The sequence below is a fragment of the Talpa occidentalis genome, unplaced genomic scaffold (genome assembly GCF_014898055.3).
Source record: "Talpa occidentalis isolate TD23 unplaced genomic scaffold, MPIMG_talOcc4v2.1 talOcc4.15, whole genome shotgun sequence".
In the NCBI taxonomy this organism is placed as follows: Eukaryota; Metazoa; Chordata; class Mammalia; order Eulipotyphla; family Talpidae; genus Talpa; species Talpa occidentalis.
The window spans coordinates 36,676,276-36,693,299 of NW_023601543.1; the positions used below are offsets into that span (position 1 = coordinate 36,676,276).

Sequence of the window (17,024 nt, forward strand, 5' to 3'; positions counted from 1 at the left end):
GCTAGTGCATCCTGGGGGTGGATGCTGTGTGTGCCTTGTAGCCGAGACTACAGCCAGAGAAGGCCAGGAAGCCTGACGGCTCCTGGTGTGTTAATAGCAGATGCCGTGTGTGATTTCCCCTCCCTCGTATGAGCAGTGCCTTCGGCAGCAGATTTGGTGGCTCATCTGCTGGTACCAATAATTGTCTTTTGCACTTGGTTGGTGCCCTGCCTGGGCTTATTGTGTTCTGTTGTATTTTGTTATGTTGTATTTGTTATTTGATGTATTTGCTTTTGTGGGGCATGGCTGCATTGTTTGCTTAGAAAATTGTGTATATATGTATAGACTGTATGGCAGAAAACCCTGAGGGGGTGGACTGTAGGGTAAAGAAAATGTCAGGCTTTTCTGCCCTTCCGCCATCAGGATAGATGATGGATCCTTGTCCTGAATGCATGCCTGATGGCGGGCACCTGGAATAGGGTGTGGGCATAGGTAGATGGATTCGGCTGAGCTAAGACTGTGCTTTTTAAGGGCGGCGTCACGGGGGGACGCCAGCAGCAGCAGCACCAGCACCAGCAGCAGCCGCAGCCGCAGCCGAAGCCGAGAAGCAGCAGAACGAAACGCTAGAGAGCCCAGATAGAGTGAGGACTTGCTGGGGGCTGGGAGGCCTGCAGCCTCCCAGCCCCCCAGCCAGCACCCCTGCCTGCCATATGCCTGGTGAACCCCAAATAAAAAACCTGCAAAACTACTGAGGACTCTGACTCCTCCTTTACCCGATCTGCATGGGATCAGAAAACCTGCACTGTGCCCGTTCCTGCCCTTACAGTCATAAAACTCTAGACTAATCTTACAGTATAATGACAATGATAATTTTTGATGTTATCTGGATTTCCATTTAAAGGCTTTTCCCCCTCAATATGGTATCTCAAATATATTTCTACACATGTTTCTGACAGCGTAGTAGTTGAAAAAACATCTACACTATTTGTTGCTGTGCCAGCCTTCTTTTGTTGAATAAATGACTTAATAAAAATGTTTAGAGTAGGAAACCATTCATGTTGAAAATGTAAAATGTCTTCTTAATGGACAATTAAGCATTACCACATCTATGTGAAGTGCATACATTTTTTTTAATGTAAACTGTTAAGCAAGATTTAAACCAGCCTTGCGGATATATTCAAAATGGGAGGTAGGATGAGGAAAGAATGCACAAAATATATATTTTTTCTGCCTACTAGAAAACCTCTTGCCAAAGTAACCTTAGAATTACAATTACTCTCTAGTGTGATACAGGCACTGGTGCAATTGATGACATTAGTAAATTTTATAATAGTATTTACTTATTACATATCTGTAGGGTAAGGAAAAAATGTCAGGCTTTTCTGCCCTCCCGCCATCAGTATAGATGATGGATCCTTGTCCTGAATGCATGCCTGATGGCGGGCACCTGGAATAGGGTGTGGGCATAGGTAGATGGGATTCACCTGGGCTGAGACTGGGCTTTTAAGGGCGGCGTCTCAGGGATGCCAGCAGAAGCCAAAAGAGAAGCCGAGAGAGAGAGATCACCGGAGAGCCCAGATAGAGTGAAGATTTGCTGGGGGCTAGGAGGCCTGCCAGCCTGCTTTGTACCGGGTAAATCCCAATAAAAGACCTGCAAAACCACTGAGGACTCTGAATCCTCCTTTACCCAGTCTGCATGGGATCAGAAAACCTGCACCCTGTCCCTTCCTGCCCTTACAATATCTATACCTCATTTCAGTTCACAATGTTGGGTGGATTTAGTCTGTCAAGTATTTATTAAATCAGCATCATTATGAAGATATAAGAGAATAGAAAGAACAGTACCTTTATTAAAATATGACGGAACTAGAGAGGAAAACAGTGTGCCTGGGTTGTTGCAGCCTGACTGCCTGGCCAGAGACCCAAGCATAACAACCATTGTAAGAATGTCGAGCAAAGACCAAATTGGAATCTTTCCCTCAAAAATGGCACAGACCATCCATGAAGTCTCAATTAAAAGGACAGAACAAAACCTCCTGAACAAAAGTTCTGATGCCTAATGAGGCTAAAGAATACAATAGAGACTAAAGCATTGATGGGTGAAGTGATGAGAGAAGCTACCATTTTGTTCATTGAGGCCAAGGTGATAGCAGGGGATTTTAGCACCACAGTTATCCAAAATGTAAATATAGCCCAAGTGAAGATTCCAGCAAAGAAAGATAATGCAGCAGATGTCACTTTACCAGTGTTTCAACATTACCATGAAGGAACTAGTAGTTATAAATGACAGGTTTAGGCAGATGTGGAGACCAGTTGGCTAAATTAAAAAGGAATTATGCCAAAGCAGTGATTTGGAGGGTGAGTACAAAAAAAATTTATCTTGTAGCCAAAATAGAGGAATTAACTTCAGTGCAGACCTCCTTTGCTACTCTGGATGAAGCTATTAACATAATCAATAGGCATGTAAATGCTATTCAACATGTCATCATTCCCCAGATTGAATGTACCCTTCCTTATCTCATCACAGCTGGATGAGAAAAAAACAAGAAGAGTTCTACAGGTTAAAGAAATACAGGAGAAGTAACAGGTCCTTAAGGAAAAAGATGAGAAAGATTTGGAGCAGGGCAGCTGGAGCCTATACCAAATTAGCAGGTATACCAGATTAGCAGCCTGCTAATCTGATTGAAAAGAAGGATAAGGACGTCCCTAGAGGTGCAAGGGATTAAGTCTCAGCACTGTGAAGCTATCCTCAACCACTGCAGCAGAGTTAGATTCCCGGCCAGGGAGCTAACCCACATGATACAGCAGACCTCTCTTGTCTCACCCTCTGCTCCCTCCAACAGTGTATTTCAGTATATCTGCCTGTTCTGCTCCCCACTCTGGCTCTGGTGAATTCTCTCACCTCTCGCACCTCTGGCCTATACCCCAGTTCTTGTATGTATAAATAAATAAAAATAAATCTTAAAAAAATAAAAACAGGATCTTCTGTTTGAATTACCTTTCCTGCTCTCATTCTTTCTGACACTAACAGGGCAACATTTTAATTCATGGTATATAAATTGGGTATGTGTGGCTATTTTTTGGCCTAAGAATTTCACTGGTTGGAAAATTTCCCTGGATGTTCTTTTATGGGGATTACCTTTGTGGGATCATATTTCAGCAATCATTTATCACAAATAAGATTTGTAGAAACATCCCAGGAACTTGTTGAAGAATCTCAATTTACTCTGCAGAAGTGTCACGCTACTCCATTTTCATTTGTTTTTTAAGTGATCTGCTTACCAAGCATACAATGAAATACCCCATAAGAAACAGCAGTGGTTTTCACACCAGCATATGTACACCAAGTATTGTTGGAGCACGCTTTGTTCCTGCTCACTCACAGACTTTTGTGCTGCTATCTTGAAATTGGTGCAACTATCCGTGTGTTAAAGCAGTACTTTTCAAGATTTATGAAAACCTTATTTTCCTTGCATGACAGTACTCTGTCATTGGAGTAGTTCAAATAATTTAGATATTATATAGTATAAACAGTAAATTGATTTAAAAATTTTAGAAAAATAGTATCTAGGAACTAGAATGATATTATATAATCAAAGGGTAATAAACTAAGCTTCCCAATAAGAGTGGGCCAAACAATACACAATTTTCCAGTTGTTTTTGAGATATAATTAGTTATTTTTAATTTATATGAAAAATGAATTACACAAAGGGAGCACTTTTTTTTAAAAAAACTTTTATTTATTTATGCATACAAGAGCTGGATTGTAGGCCAGAGATGCGAGGGGTGAGAGGATTCACCAGAGCCAGAGTGGGGAAAGGAAGAGGCAGACTGACTGAAATACACTGCTGAGGGGAGCAGCAGATGAGACAGGAGATGTCTGCCTCGCCATATGAGTTGCTCCCTAGACAGCTGGGGATCTAACTCATGCTGCCAAGGCTGCGGATTGCTTCATAGTGTGGTGCTTTAACCCTTGCGCCACCAGGGAGGCCCCAGGAGCACATTTTTTTTAAGGTCCACAGAAGATATTTTTTTTGCTTTGCTTTTCTACAAAATCAAAGCTCATTTGTGGTGGACAGTAGATACAGTAGCACCTTTTTCCCCAATTTGAGTTTCATGGACCAGATTCCCTCTAAGTGTCCATTCTGCACTAATACACTCCTCAGCAGGAAAGCCTATAATTCATAAAACCTTTAGCACCATATCAAGTTTTATGAATTTCTGGCATTCTTTTTTCCTCTGCCTAGCAGACCTAACTAGAAGTCTAGTTAGGTCATATTTCTTAGCTCAGACACTGTTTCTAAGTACCAGTTCTAGACTATTAATGATTCCTCCTCAACACTGAAACCTGTACATCTGAACCAGTGACATTACATATATATTTATTGACATGGTTGCCTCAACAATGCGCCCAGGATGTTTATACCTCTCCTTCCTTGTTTCCAAAAGTGAAAAATATGTAAGTGGCTAGTCAAAATACAAATGTGTTTGATGACAAGGTGCCATATTCAATTTAACAGAAATCAGAAGCCAGGAAACTAAGCAAAAGTACATTGAATCATATACCTATAAAATGTAATTTCCAATCTTTAATTTTTCCAATTACAAACCCTGCATGTTCTCATTTGAGCATCAGTGATATGATGCCATATTAGAAAACTGAGGATTCATTTGTAAAATTACATAAAAGAAAAAGGAAAATTCCCCAAATAGGTTATAGAATTATGAATGAGATGGAAATTCATGATACAACTATTAGGTTTGTGTATACAACAAATGCCAACCATCCTGTAAAACCATACCTGTATTTATTCCAGTGATACTTAGCAGCAACATAACAAACTGAGAGCTCTCTAATCAAATTTTACTTGCCAGGTTCTCTAGGTTTTTCAATTATAGTGATGGTGAATGATGGGGAAAGTCAGCAACCAGGGCAGATGCTACAAAATTGAAATAGGTAATTTCCTATACTGTGATTTGAGTACTTTCACCTTTAACTAGCAAAAAATACACAGCATTACTCCATTAAATAGATAGTATCAAAAGAAATATTTCCAAACAGACATTGCTACAATGGCTACACATAACCTAGGATCCAGTAAACCTTCTTAGATTATTCTTATTTGATATTCAGACTAGAAAAACTGTACTCAAAAGAATTAGCTTCTGGGCATGAAAAGATACGATATTTCCAATCTAAGTCAATTTGACCAGTTGTGCAAACAATATAGTGAAATACTGCATCCTGACTGGGAAGCCTGGAACCCCAGTGAAAGCACTGAGAATAAAACAAAAGTCAAGGCAGAAAACCTTCCTAGAGTGGACTAAGTTTTACCCTAGTGTCATTCCCCTATATTATAAAAAGCAGAAAATGTTAATTAACAAGTCTTTCTTTAATTTGTATCTACTAAATTATTGAGGCACTGAATCCTTTCGCTAATAAAGTGAGAAATAAATAAAAACCTACCAAGTAAGCACCATACTAGATATGCCCTTGTTCCGTGGTTCACTCCCTTCATTGTTTCTTTCTTTACTCAAATATTACAAGGCCAAACTGATCATCCTTTTAAAATGTGTAATACTGAGCCTCCCTGGTGGTGCAGGCAGTTGAGCGCCCCACTATGAAGGTATCCACAGCCCCTGCGGCATGAGTTCGATTCCTGGCTGGCCAGGGAGATACCCACATGGCCGAGCAGACCTCTCCTGCCTTGCCCGCTGCTCCCCTCAGCAGTGTTTTCAGTCCATCTGCCTGTTCTGCTAACCGCTCTGTCTCTGGTGAGTCCTCTCTTCCTCCTGCGCCTCTGGCCTGTACCCCCAGTTCTTGTATAAATAAATAAATCTTAAAAATAAAGTGTAATATTAACCCACAGTACTCTCTACCCTGTTCTATTTCATTCTTTTTCACCTTACCACTGACAGCTGGAGTTTTCTCTCTCTTCTCTGTCCACCCATCTATGCATGTATATGGATGTGTATGCATATGGACATATGGATGTGTATGTTTTCTCTGTATACTCAGTATAATGTAAGTTGCAAGAGCAATGCTTGAAACATAGAAAGCAACCAGGTTATCATCAGGTTATCCAGGACTGGAGTAACTTTTAGTGTAGCCCTACATCTTGGCACTATGTCAGGTTTATCAAAGAATTTCAGTGACTCTTCTCATTCCCTATCAGAATTAAGGATTAAGGACTTCCACTTTTGGAAATGACAATGATAGATTATAGGCTTTTCTCAAAAGTTTTATCCTAACTCCATTTAGATTCAGAGGATATTAGTGCCTCTAATACTTTTCCTTACTACCCAGAAGCAATTTCTTTTTTTAAGATGATAGTTATCACATCTTTATGCTAAATAAATTGGTTTTAAAATTTAGCATATATTTATAATTTTACTTTTAGACACTAAGAAGAAATAAACTATGATCATTGTTCAATTAGAATTACCTAGCACTACTTTTGAACTATTTTCCAAAATTAACTTGCCTAGATTTCACAAATTATGACACTATAAACTTATTTATATTTTGTGAATGAATACTAAGACTAGCAATAATTCATAGGATCTGTTATACAGGTAGAAATATCTTTCCTAATTTGAATATTATAAAATGTAACACTTCTCCTTTTCATCTCATTTAACCTGTAAGAGAATTTTTTTTTTATTTCTTGCTACTTATCAAAGTGTAATAAAACATTTCTTTCTAGGCCTCCTTGGTGGCAGAAGGGGTGAAGTCTCAGCACTATGAGGCTATCTGCAGCCACTGCAGCACGGATTCAATCCCCGGCCAGGGAGGTGACCCACATGGCACACAGATCTGTCCAGTCTTGCCTGCTGCTCCATTCCGCAGTGTATTTCAGTAGATCCACCTGTTCTGTTCCCCACTCTGTCTCTGGGGTATCCTCTCATGCCTCCCTCCCCCCACACCCTGGCCTGCGCCCCAGCTCTTGTATGCAAAAATAAATAAATCTCAAAAAAAAAAAAAAAAAAAAAAAAAAACCAACCCACTTCTTTCTACTGTCTATATTTGCTAACTGTGATGGGGAAATTTTGGCTCTTTGGGTAAATAGAAAGAAGAGAGAATAAAAATGATTATTGAGTTTTACTGTAGACATTTAAATTTGAGAAAATGAGAAAAAATATGTTATCTTCTAAGGATCTGTAAATATAAAACCAGAGGGCAGGTGGAATTTCTGGATAAAAGATATAAATTTTGGAGCACTCCATAAACCTGGGAATATGAACTCATCATGGAAGGCAAACTTTTATAGGAGGACAAAGAAACTTGAACAAAAATTTAGGATTAGGCAAAATTATTGGGACAGGAAGATGAGAAGCCAGGAAATAGTAGCAAGATACAGATGTATAGAAAGCACAGGCAATTCAGGAAAGTATGAGTGGTAAGGGGTATCAAATGTCAAAAAGAGTTTGAAGATGACAACTGAGAATAGGACTTTGGATTTGAACTCTAAGATAAAAGTTATTGATAAGTTTTTTAAAAAAGCTTTTATTAAAATACAGGTACAGAAATTATGTTAACTAGCATTTACGGGTTTTTTTCCTCTATTATAGCTACGCCAATGCTATTATTAGCCATCTGCTGAAACTAAAGTCAGTTCATTACATAAATAACATAATGTATGTTATGGCACTCCTTCAACATATTATGATTAAGGAAAATCAGTGGTTAAATTAGAAGATAACATCAAATTTTCTATGTAGTTTTATAGTGAAGTAAATATATATTGATATATGGTGTAAATAATATTTTAAGTTTACTTTTTTTTCTCAGTTCATACAGCAAAAGGGAAGATTTATTGTACCTGTGCTACATTCAACCACAACTGAAAACAGAACTGGTACAGACTGTCACAGATAAAAGACAAAGGACCAAAGGAACTGTTGTGGTATGAGCAGGGTGGGTCTCTCAAAATTGGTTGAGGGGATTAGATGGTGATGAATTTTCCAAGGCCTCAGGGTGACAATATATCACAGAAAAAAAAGGAAAACTCCAGAACCAAAACACAAATATACTGAAGAACGTTTTCACTTATGACATAGAATTCAAATCCCCATACACAAGAAAACTAAAGAATTGAAAGAACAAAGAAAACTCAAAAAAACAGATCAAAGATATATGATAAATCTCAGAAAAGAAAGTGAATGTTAAGAGAAACACAATCAACCAAAAGAAGATCAAAACTGAAACTTTAAAAAAGAAATGCAGGAAGCAAAAAGATTAATAGAAGGGTTATAAAAAAAATGGGAGAAAATAATCATATCAATAGATGTTTAGAAAGCATTTGCTAAGATTCAGCATCCACTGATGATGAAAACCCCTGAAAATCTGGGGAAAAATAGAACATATCTTAACATAATGAAAACCATATATGACAAACCACAGCTAGTATAATCCTCAATGGTGAAAAACTGAAAGACTTTCCATGAAGTTGGGATACAAGACAAGGATGTCCATTCTCATCACTACTATTCAACATAGTATGTAAGGTCCTAGATAGAGCAATTAGGAAAGTGAAAGCTACGAAATGAATCCAAATTGTGAAACAAGCAAAAGTATCATTATTTGTGATTATGCATGGAGAATATAAAGTGTCCACAGGAAAACTAATTAAAACAATAAACCAGCTCAGTAACATGGCAGGTTACAAAATCAACATATAAAAATCAGTTGCCTTCCTACATAGAAATAATGAACTAGAACAAGAAGAAATTAAGAAATCTATCCCATTTGCAATCTTACAAAAATAAAGTTAAATACCTGGGAATATATCTAACAAAGGAAGTGAAGGACTTATACAAGTTAAACTATAAAAAAAAACATTGTTAAAAGAAATAGATGACACAAAGAAATGGAAAAATATTCCCTGCTCAAAAAAAGAATCAACATTATCAAAATAACCTTCCTACCCAAAGAAATTTACAGATTAAATGCAATCTCAATGAAAAGCACAATGTCACTCTTCAAAGAAATGTAACAAATATTACTAAAATTCATATAGAACCACAAAAAAACCCAAAAACCCTGAATAGCCAAATTCTCCTGACTGAAAAGAGGAAAAATGGAGGTATCACACATCTGGATTTCAAACTGTATTATGAGCCATAGTAGTTAAAAGAGCATGGAACTGGAACAAAAACAGAAACACAAACTAATGGAATAGAATTGAGAGGCCAGAAATAAAACCACACATTTATGGACAATTAATCTATGACAAAAGAGTGAAGTATATGCACTGGAACAATGAAAGCCTCTTCAACAAATGGTGCTGGGAATATTGGACAGTCACATGCAAAGGAATGAAACTAGACCATTATCTCACACCATACATGAAAATCAACTCAAAATGGATAAAAGACTTGGATGTCAGACAAGAAATCATAAAATACATAGAAAAAAAAAAACAGGCAAAATACTCAAAGATGTAAATTTCAGAAACATCCTTGTAGTTGGAACTAAAACTAAAAACCTCCTGTACAGTGAAAGAGACCGTACCCAAAACAAAGAGATACCAAACAGAATGGGAGAAAATATTTGAATGCCACACATCTGATAAAGGACTGATATGAAATATATCTACAAAGACCTCATATAACTCAACCAAAAATAACCCAAATAACCAAATCAAAAAATGGGCAGAAGAACTAAATAGGCATGTCTCCAAAGAAGACATGCAGATGCCAACATCCATATGAAAAATGTTCATCACTTATCATAACGGAAATGCAAATCAAAACTACAATGAGATACCACCTCACACCTATGAGAATGGTCCATGTTAAAAAAACAAAACAAAACAGAAACAACAAGTGCTGGTAAGGGTGAAGGAAAAGGAAACCTTACACACTGTCAGCACGAGTGTAAACTGGTCCAGTCAGTATGGAAAGCTGTGTAGAGATTCCTTTAAAACACTAAAAATTGATCTACCATTTGACCAAGCAATTCCTCTCCTAAGTATCTACACAAAAACACTATTTTAAAAGGAAACCTACACTCATATTTACAATAGCCAAGATATGGAATCTACCTAAATGCCCCAGAACAGATAAACAGATTAAGAAGATATAAATACACACACACACACACATGCACACACAACGGAAAACTACTCAGTGATCAATAAAGATAAATTCATGCCATTTGTGGCAACATAAATGGAACTGGAAGGTATTATCCTACGTGAAGTGAGCCAGAAGGAGGAAGATAAATTCTGGGTGATTTCACTTATATGTGGAATGTAGTGAAACCAAGCAAACTATTAGAGAAAGACAAACTTAGAAGCTGACCCTTGAAAACTGACCATAGAGATGTAGCATCCTGGAAGGAAGAAGGAGGGGTGGGGAGGTAAAGGGGAGAAAATGGTGGTATAGGATTATGGGGGAAAACTATGGGTTCTTTAAGGGTGGGGAAATTATGGTGGACATATCTGAGGAGAAAATCCTATATTGTGAGAAAACAAACAAGGATGTAAAGTAATGATACATTATTAATTTTAAAAGTGTATATTAAAATATGTGTTAAGAACTAAAAAATAAATTATATATATTCAATTATAAAATAAGAAAATGGGACTGAATCATCATATGACTCCATAAACAAAAAATAATTCAGTACATTAAAGACTTGGGCATAAGATCTGAAATCATAAATAACACAGAAGAAAACATAGATAAATACACTCCCTGACATTGACCACAGAGACATCTTTGAAGACTCAGCTCCAAAGGCAAAGAAAATAAAAGCAAATATAGATAAATGGGACTACATGAAATCTAAAAGTCCAAGAACACATGAGTGGAATAAGAAGATATGGCACATAGACACAGCAGAAAACCCAGCTATAAAAATGATGAACTCTTTCCATTTACAGCAACATAGATGGGACTGGAGGGTATTATGCTAAGCAAAATAAGTCGGAGGGAGAAAGATAAGCATCAGATGATTTCACTCATGTGGAATATACAGAAACAAAACAAAGGAACAGACATAACTGAACCATAACAAATACCAGAAATCTATAGAGTTGAGGCTACCAGAGTGGGATGATGGAGTTGGGATTGAATGTGTGAGCTGACAAGATGCATTTTTAATATTGTAGGATGGGAAGAATGAGAGATTTCTATTTTAAGGTATACAATTTTTAAACAAGTCTATTATTTTAGCAATATGAAAACAAATACTAAAATGATATATAATTATCTTCATTATGACATGGTTCTATATTTTATCTACAGGACCTAGTACACTGTAGGCACTTAAATGGTAACAGGGGGTCAAAAACTCAGTGCTTAAGTCACTCAACATCTCTGTATTGTGAGCCGATAATACAAAATTCATTTTATACCTTGCTACTCTTTAAGATTTATCTAAAAGTTTCATAATCTTATGAAACCTCCTCACAGGTTCTTCAAACAAGATCTTAATTATCTTTGTCAGATTATAGTTGTTATACATCCCCTATCTTTAGTAATACTGTGCATTAACATGATGGTCTTAACCATCCCCTTAAGCTAATTCTCCTCCTTTTCAAAGAGATAAAAGACTTCAGGAATTGAAAATGACATTAAATAATGGTCTTGGCATATACCAATTGTTGCTTAAAGTAAAGATTTAAGAAAGTAATATTTTACATGACTTAATGATTGCTTGCTGTAGCAATTTTTTTTTTTTATTCTGGCCTCTAATACAACTCCCTTGAGTATCTTGTTCAGTATGCAACAAAACAATGATGTAGAGGTTTTGACAAAGAGCCCATCTCCCTATTGAGGTGGCATTACAGGATAATAGCTGCCTAAGCTATATAATTCAATGAGATATATTTTAGTATTAAAATATCTGTTAATCAGTTTTTAAAGCTGCAATGCTCAAAACTCAGAACAATATGTAAAACATCCCTTTACCAAAGGGAATGACTAATCTTCTGTACAGCTTTGATAAGTTACAAGAAATAGGTTATCTCAGAAGACTGGTTATGATTAATATGCAGTTCGTAAAGCTCCTTAGCTCTGTATGGTCTCTCTCTAACTGAATCTAATAAAGATAGGTCACGCATTTTTCATATTCCTTTTTCACCCATGACAGATCTCTAATAGGATTTATATGCATTTGATATTAATTGTATTGGAGACTGCACCAACTGCAATAATCCTTCATTTCTTTGCCTTTTTAAAGCTATACATAAATTACAAAGTTTCCATTTTTGTTTGACACTAGCTTTCACTGAAGATCAGCCATGTTAATGATAGAGAGGTAGAGAAAGATTAAGAACCACCTCACTTAGTTTACTGAAATGCCAAATGATACCAAAGGTTATAAACCCAGATTTGAATGCTGTTTTAGCTATCCTCTTCCTGAGTCAGAGAGCTCAAATATAAAACAACAGTGAAATCTTGCAATCTAAATTGGAGAGGGAAGGACATGCTTTTAATAACCAGCACTCACAGAAGGGTGCTGGTAGTAACCCATTGTTCTGATGAAGTACTGCTTTTCTAACCATGTACAGAGATAACACAGGAAAGGTAAAAATGAGATAGCGCTACCTAAAATGAAAAACAGAGTGTCCTGAGGACTCAATCTAAAATAGTTATTTTTTTAATTCTTTTTTTTAAAGATTTATTTATTTATGCATACAAGACATAGGCCAGAGATGTGGGAGGTGAGAGGATTCACCAGAGACAGAGCGGGCAACAGAACAGGCAGATTGACCAAAGTACACTGCTGAGGGGAGCAGCGGGCGAAACAGGAGAGGTCTGCCTCACCATGTGGGTTTCTCCCTGGCCAGCCGATGATCAAACTCATGCTGAAGAGGCTGCAGATTGCTTCACAGTGCAGTGCTTAACCCCTTGCGCCACCAGAGAGGCCCTAAAATAGTTCTTAATTTTAGCTCAGAATTCAAAAGAGGTTTCACTTATGTCACAGGGGGAAAGAAATGTATCTTTTGAGTCTATTCAAATTTTAACAGCAGTTAGGAGAAGTGGTCAATTATATTTTTATATTCTATATTATTCACTATGATATAGTGAACAATTTTATTCTGCAAAAGAGAAATAGTAAGGGATTTGGGAAAAAAATGAAATGTTGCTTTACACTCTATCAAAACACATGGCTATTAGTGAATAAAATCCAATAGAAGAAAGTGGGTAACAATTGTAATGATTTTCTTTTAGTTGAAATAGACTACATACAAATTCAGCATACATATGTTTCTCATACATAACAATTAAAAAAGACTCACAAGGAAGACTGTATGACTAATGAAACTTATAGGATCACTTCTGGATTATATTATTTTTGCCCTTGAATTACAAAAGGTTAATTTTAAAGTGTAACACCCAATAAAAATGAACACAAAATTAAAAGTCTAAAAAATGGAAACAAACACATAATCCATCTATAAAAGTTGCATTAAGTATTTTAAGCTTTGGGTCATAAAGGGGTAACTGGTACTGAACTATCACTCCATGCGAAAACAACTGGAAAACTAGACAAAATATATGAAACACCTGTTTTCAAAACTTGGAAAAGAACAAAGCTGAGATGCCAAAGATAAATGAAACAAATTGAGCCTGATGGTCATCTCTGATTTCTGTGTGGAGGCACTTTCCAAATTACAAGGCAGGAGTCGGAAAATCATGCAGAATACTGCAGTCTCACATAGCTGAAGAGAGAGATGGGAGATCAGAGGTGTTGTGGCAGTTTAGACTTATGAGGCATAGTACCAGAGAAGAGCAATCCCCACAGAAAAATAATTCCAGTCATCCATAGTGGAGTATCCCTGAGTTTTTGTCTGAATACCAATCTGCATGTGTGTAGAGAAGAGTCCACGAACATGGCACATGACACCAGCAGAGAAAGAATGACTACCAGAGAAGAATAAAACCTAACAACGACTGGATATCATATAGATTGGTAGACACTGAGTGCTGATAAGTCAGAGTGATGAGACTTCAATGAACATTCAGAGACCAGAAAAAAAAGGACACACTTTTAGGATTCAGGACTAAACTAACCCTAGAGGAAAGGCTACTTTGGATTCATATAAATAACGGTTAAAAACAAGTCTTGAAAGGATAAAGCTGATCTACATATAAATGAACTACCTACCATAACAAAGTGTAACACTCACCAAGAAAACTAAATTGCAGCATTCAACAATATCACGTTCTAACACCTAGCATTCAGTCAAAAGTTACAAGATAATCAAAGTAGTGAGAAAATATGACTCATAAATAGGATCAGTAGAAACAATCCAGAAGTGACAAAGATGGTGGAAATAGCAGGCAAGGACTCTAAAACAGGTATTATTAGCATGTTTTCAATATTAAAAATATAAACACAATAAAAAGAAATTATTGAAAAAGGACTCCAGGGCCTCCCCTGGTGGCGCAGGTGGTTGAGCGCCACACCCTGTGAAGCTGTCAGCAGCCTCTGCAGCGCTGGTTCAATCCCGGCCAGCCAGTGAGGATCCCACATGGCACAGCAGACCTCTCCTGTCTCGCCCGCTGCTCCCCTCAGCAGTGTATTTCGTCAGTCTGCCTGTTCTGCTCCTCGCTCTGGTGAATACTCTCACCCTCCTGCACATCTGGTCTGTACCCTGGTTCTTGTATAAAATATATAAATAAATCTTTAAAAAAAAAAAAGGACTCCAAAGCTGAAAAAAATACACACACACACACACACACAACACAGAGGAATGTTACTCAGCAATCAAAATGGATAAACTCATGTCATTTGTGGTATACTAAGTGAAGTGAGCTAGGAGGAGAAAGATAAATACCAGATGGGTTCGATTATACATGGAATATAGACAAAATAAAGAATCAGACAAAGATAAACTTTAAAACTCATGCTTGAAATCAGACTGTGGATCTGTCTGTCTCCTAAATCTAGGAAAGAAAAGGGAGAGAGAGTGGGAAGTGAGTAACAGGGTGGGAGAGGACAGCATAATGGACTATAGTGGAGGACTATGGTTGTTTTGGTGGTGGGAAAACTATGGTGACCACACCTGAGGGAAAAATCCCATATTGTGAAAAAACAAATGAGGATGTAAATATAATGGTATGTCATTAATAAAAAGTAAATAAGAAAAAAATAAAAATAAAATAAAAGGTTGAAGCAAAACTGACAGAACTAAAAAAAGTAGACAGATCTATATTTGAGTCAGTGATTTCAACGTCTTTCAATAAGTAATAAAGTAGAAAGAAAATCATTAAGAATATAGAAGGCTCAAATGTCACTATTAACTAATTTGATCTAAATGATGTTTATCAAAAACTTTAATTAACCAACCACAGAATGGATATTCTTTTTAAGTGTACCTGAAACATTCCATAGACTATATGCCAAGACCATAAAAGTAAATAAATTTAAAAGTAATGAAATAAAGTTATAATTACCCTTCACTCAAATTTTTAATTATTGAGATGTCAATGCCCTTCCACCCATCAAAACCTACTAGAAGACCAGAACAAATGGCATGGAAGTCAGGGTAAGTTTCAGTACAAGGGCTACTGCTTTAAATATAAGTTGAAAAGGTAGGTTGAATGGTGCCTCCAAAGAGATATGTCCACATTTTAGTCCCGAGAATCTGTGAATATGACTGTACTTAGCAAGAGTCCTTACAAATATAATTAAGAATCTCAAGATGGTATCACTCTGGATTATCTAGGTGGGCCCTAAATCCAAAAACAAGTGTTCTTAAAAAAGACACACAGAAACGGGGGTGGGAGGAAAAAAAGGCATAGAGAAAATAGTCATACCAGGGAAAGGAGAAGCCAATGTGAAGTTGCAAGCAGAGACTGGAACTATGCAGCCATAGGCCAATGACTGTCTTGAGGTACCAAAAGCTGGAAGAGGCAAGGAATGAGTCTCTCCTTGAACTTTCATAAAGGTATGCAGATGTGCTAATATCCCAATTTCAGATTTCTGGCCTTCAGAACCATAAGATAGTAAGTTCCTATTTTAAGTCACCAAGGCTAATGGTAATTTGTTATGGCATCCCTAGAAAATTAATACAAACACATAGGTTATCCATTATCTAGAATATACATTAAAGAAAATTTGTTCTATCACAGAATATATTTATCTTCAACTTGAATTGGTACTGCCAATTTACACTCCAATAAGATTGTACCCATTTTCACTTCTAAGAGCAGAAAATGAGAGGTTTCAGTACCTGCTGTTGTCAGGCTCTTTTGGAGGGCGGGGGGAGGCCATGGGGGAAAGCTATTTAATAAGTGTGAAATGGCATTTGATCATGTTAATGTCCCAAGTGGGGATGAAATGGAATTGGCAACTGGACTCCCTAACCACTACTGTCCCTGCCAACTTCAAAAGTCTATTTTATGATTTTTTACTTATCTATTCAACACACCTTTATCATGCCTACTTTACACCACCCAGGCACTATGAACAGCACTGACACACACATGCACAATATTCAGCATCTTTCTAGCTCATCATTGTGTTATCTCACCAGCTTTCCTCTATTGTACATCCCCCATAGCACTTAAATATTTATAATGCATTATACAGTTTTTAATAAATATCTTAAATTATTTAAGTCATTATAAAAAAACAGTCATACACACACACACATAAATGTAGATCTACACATATATACACTTTTCTCTGACTAGATAGTTGTAATTTTGGTAAAAATGGGATTCCACTTCTATCATGCTACTTTTACAGTAATTAATCCAGTGTTTCAAACATGAAATTTCAATAAATCTTTTCTAAATTAGTCAAATTCACAAAATGAACTGCTCACAGATTTTTCTTGACTTCAAGATATATTCCACCTGCCGGGCCTCCCTGGTGGCACAAGGGATTAAGACACAGCACTATGAAGCTAGCCAGAGCCACTGCAGCAATAGTTGGATCCCTGGCCAGGGAGGTGACCCACATGGCGCAGCAGACCCATCCTGACTCGCCTGCTGCTCCCCTCAGCAGTGTATTTCAGTAGACGTGCCTGTTCTGTACCCCACTCTGTCTCTGGTAAATCCTCTCACCCCCCACATCTCT

The 17,024-nt window shown here is 37.0% G+C and overlaps 1 protein-coding gene and 1 pseudogene across 1 annotated transcript in view; one reads left to right on the forward strand and one right to left on the reverse strand.

The window, feature by feature from the left end:
* LOC119245581 (protein diaphanous homolog 2) overlaps nt 1-17,024 on the reverse strand; it is a 711,837-nt gene that overhangs the window by 415,771 nt on the left and 279,042 nt on the right. The gene's annotated exons all lie outside the window — the stretch shown is intronic.
* Nucleotides 1,926-2,645, forward strand: LOC119245583 (V-type proton ATPase subunit D-like; annotated as a pseudogene).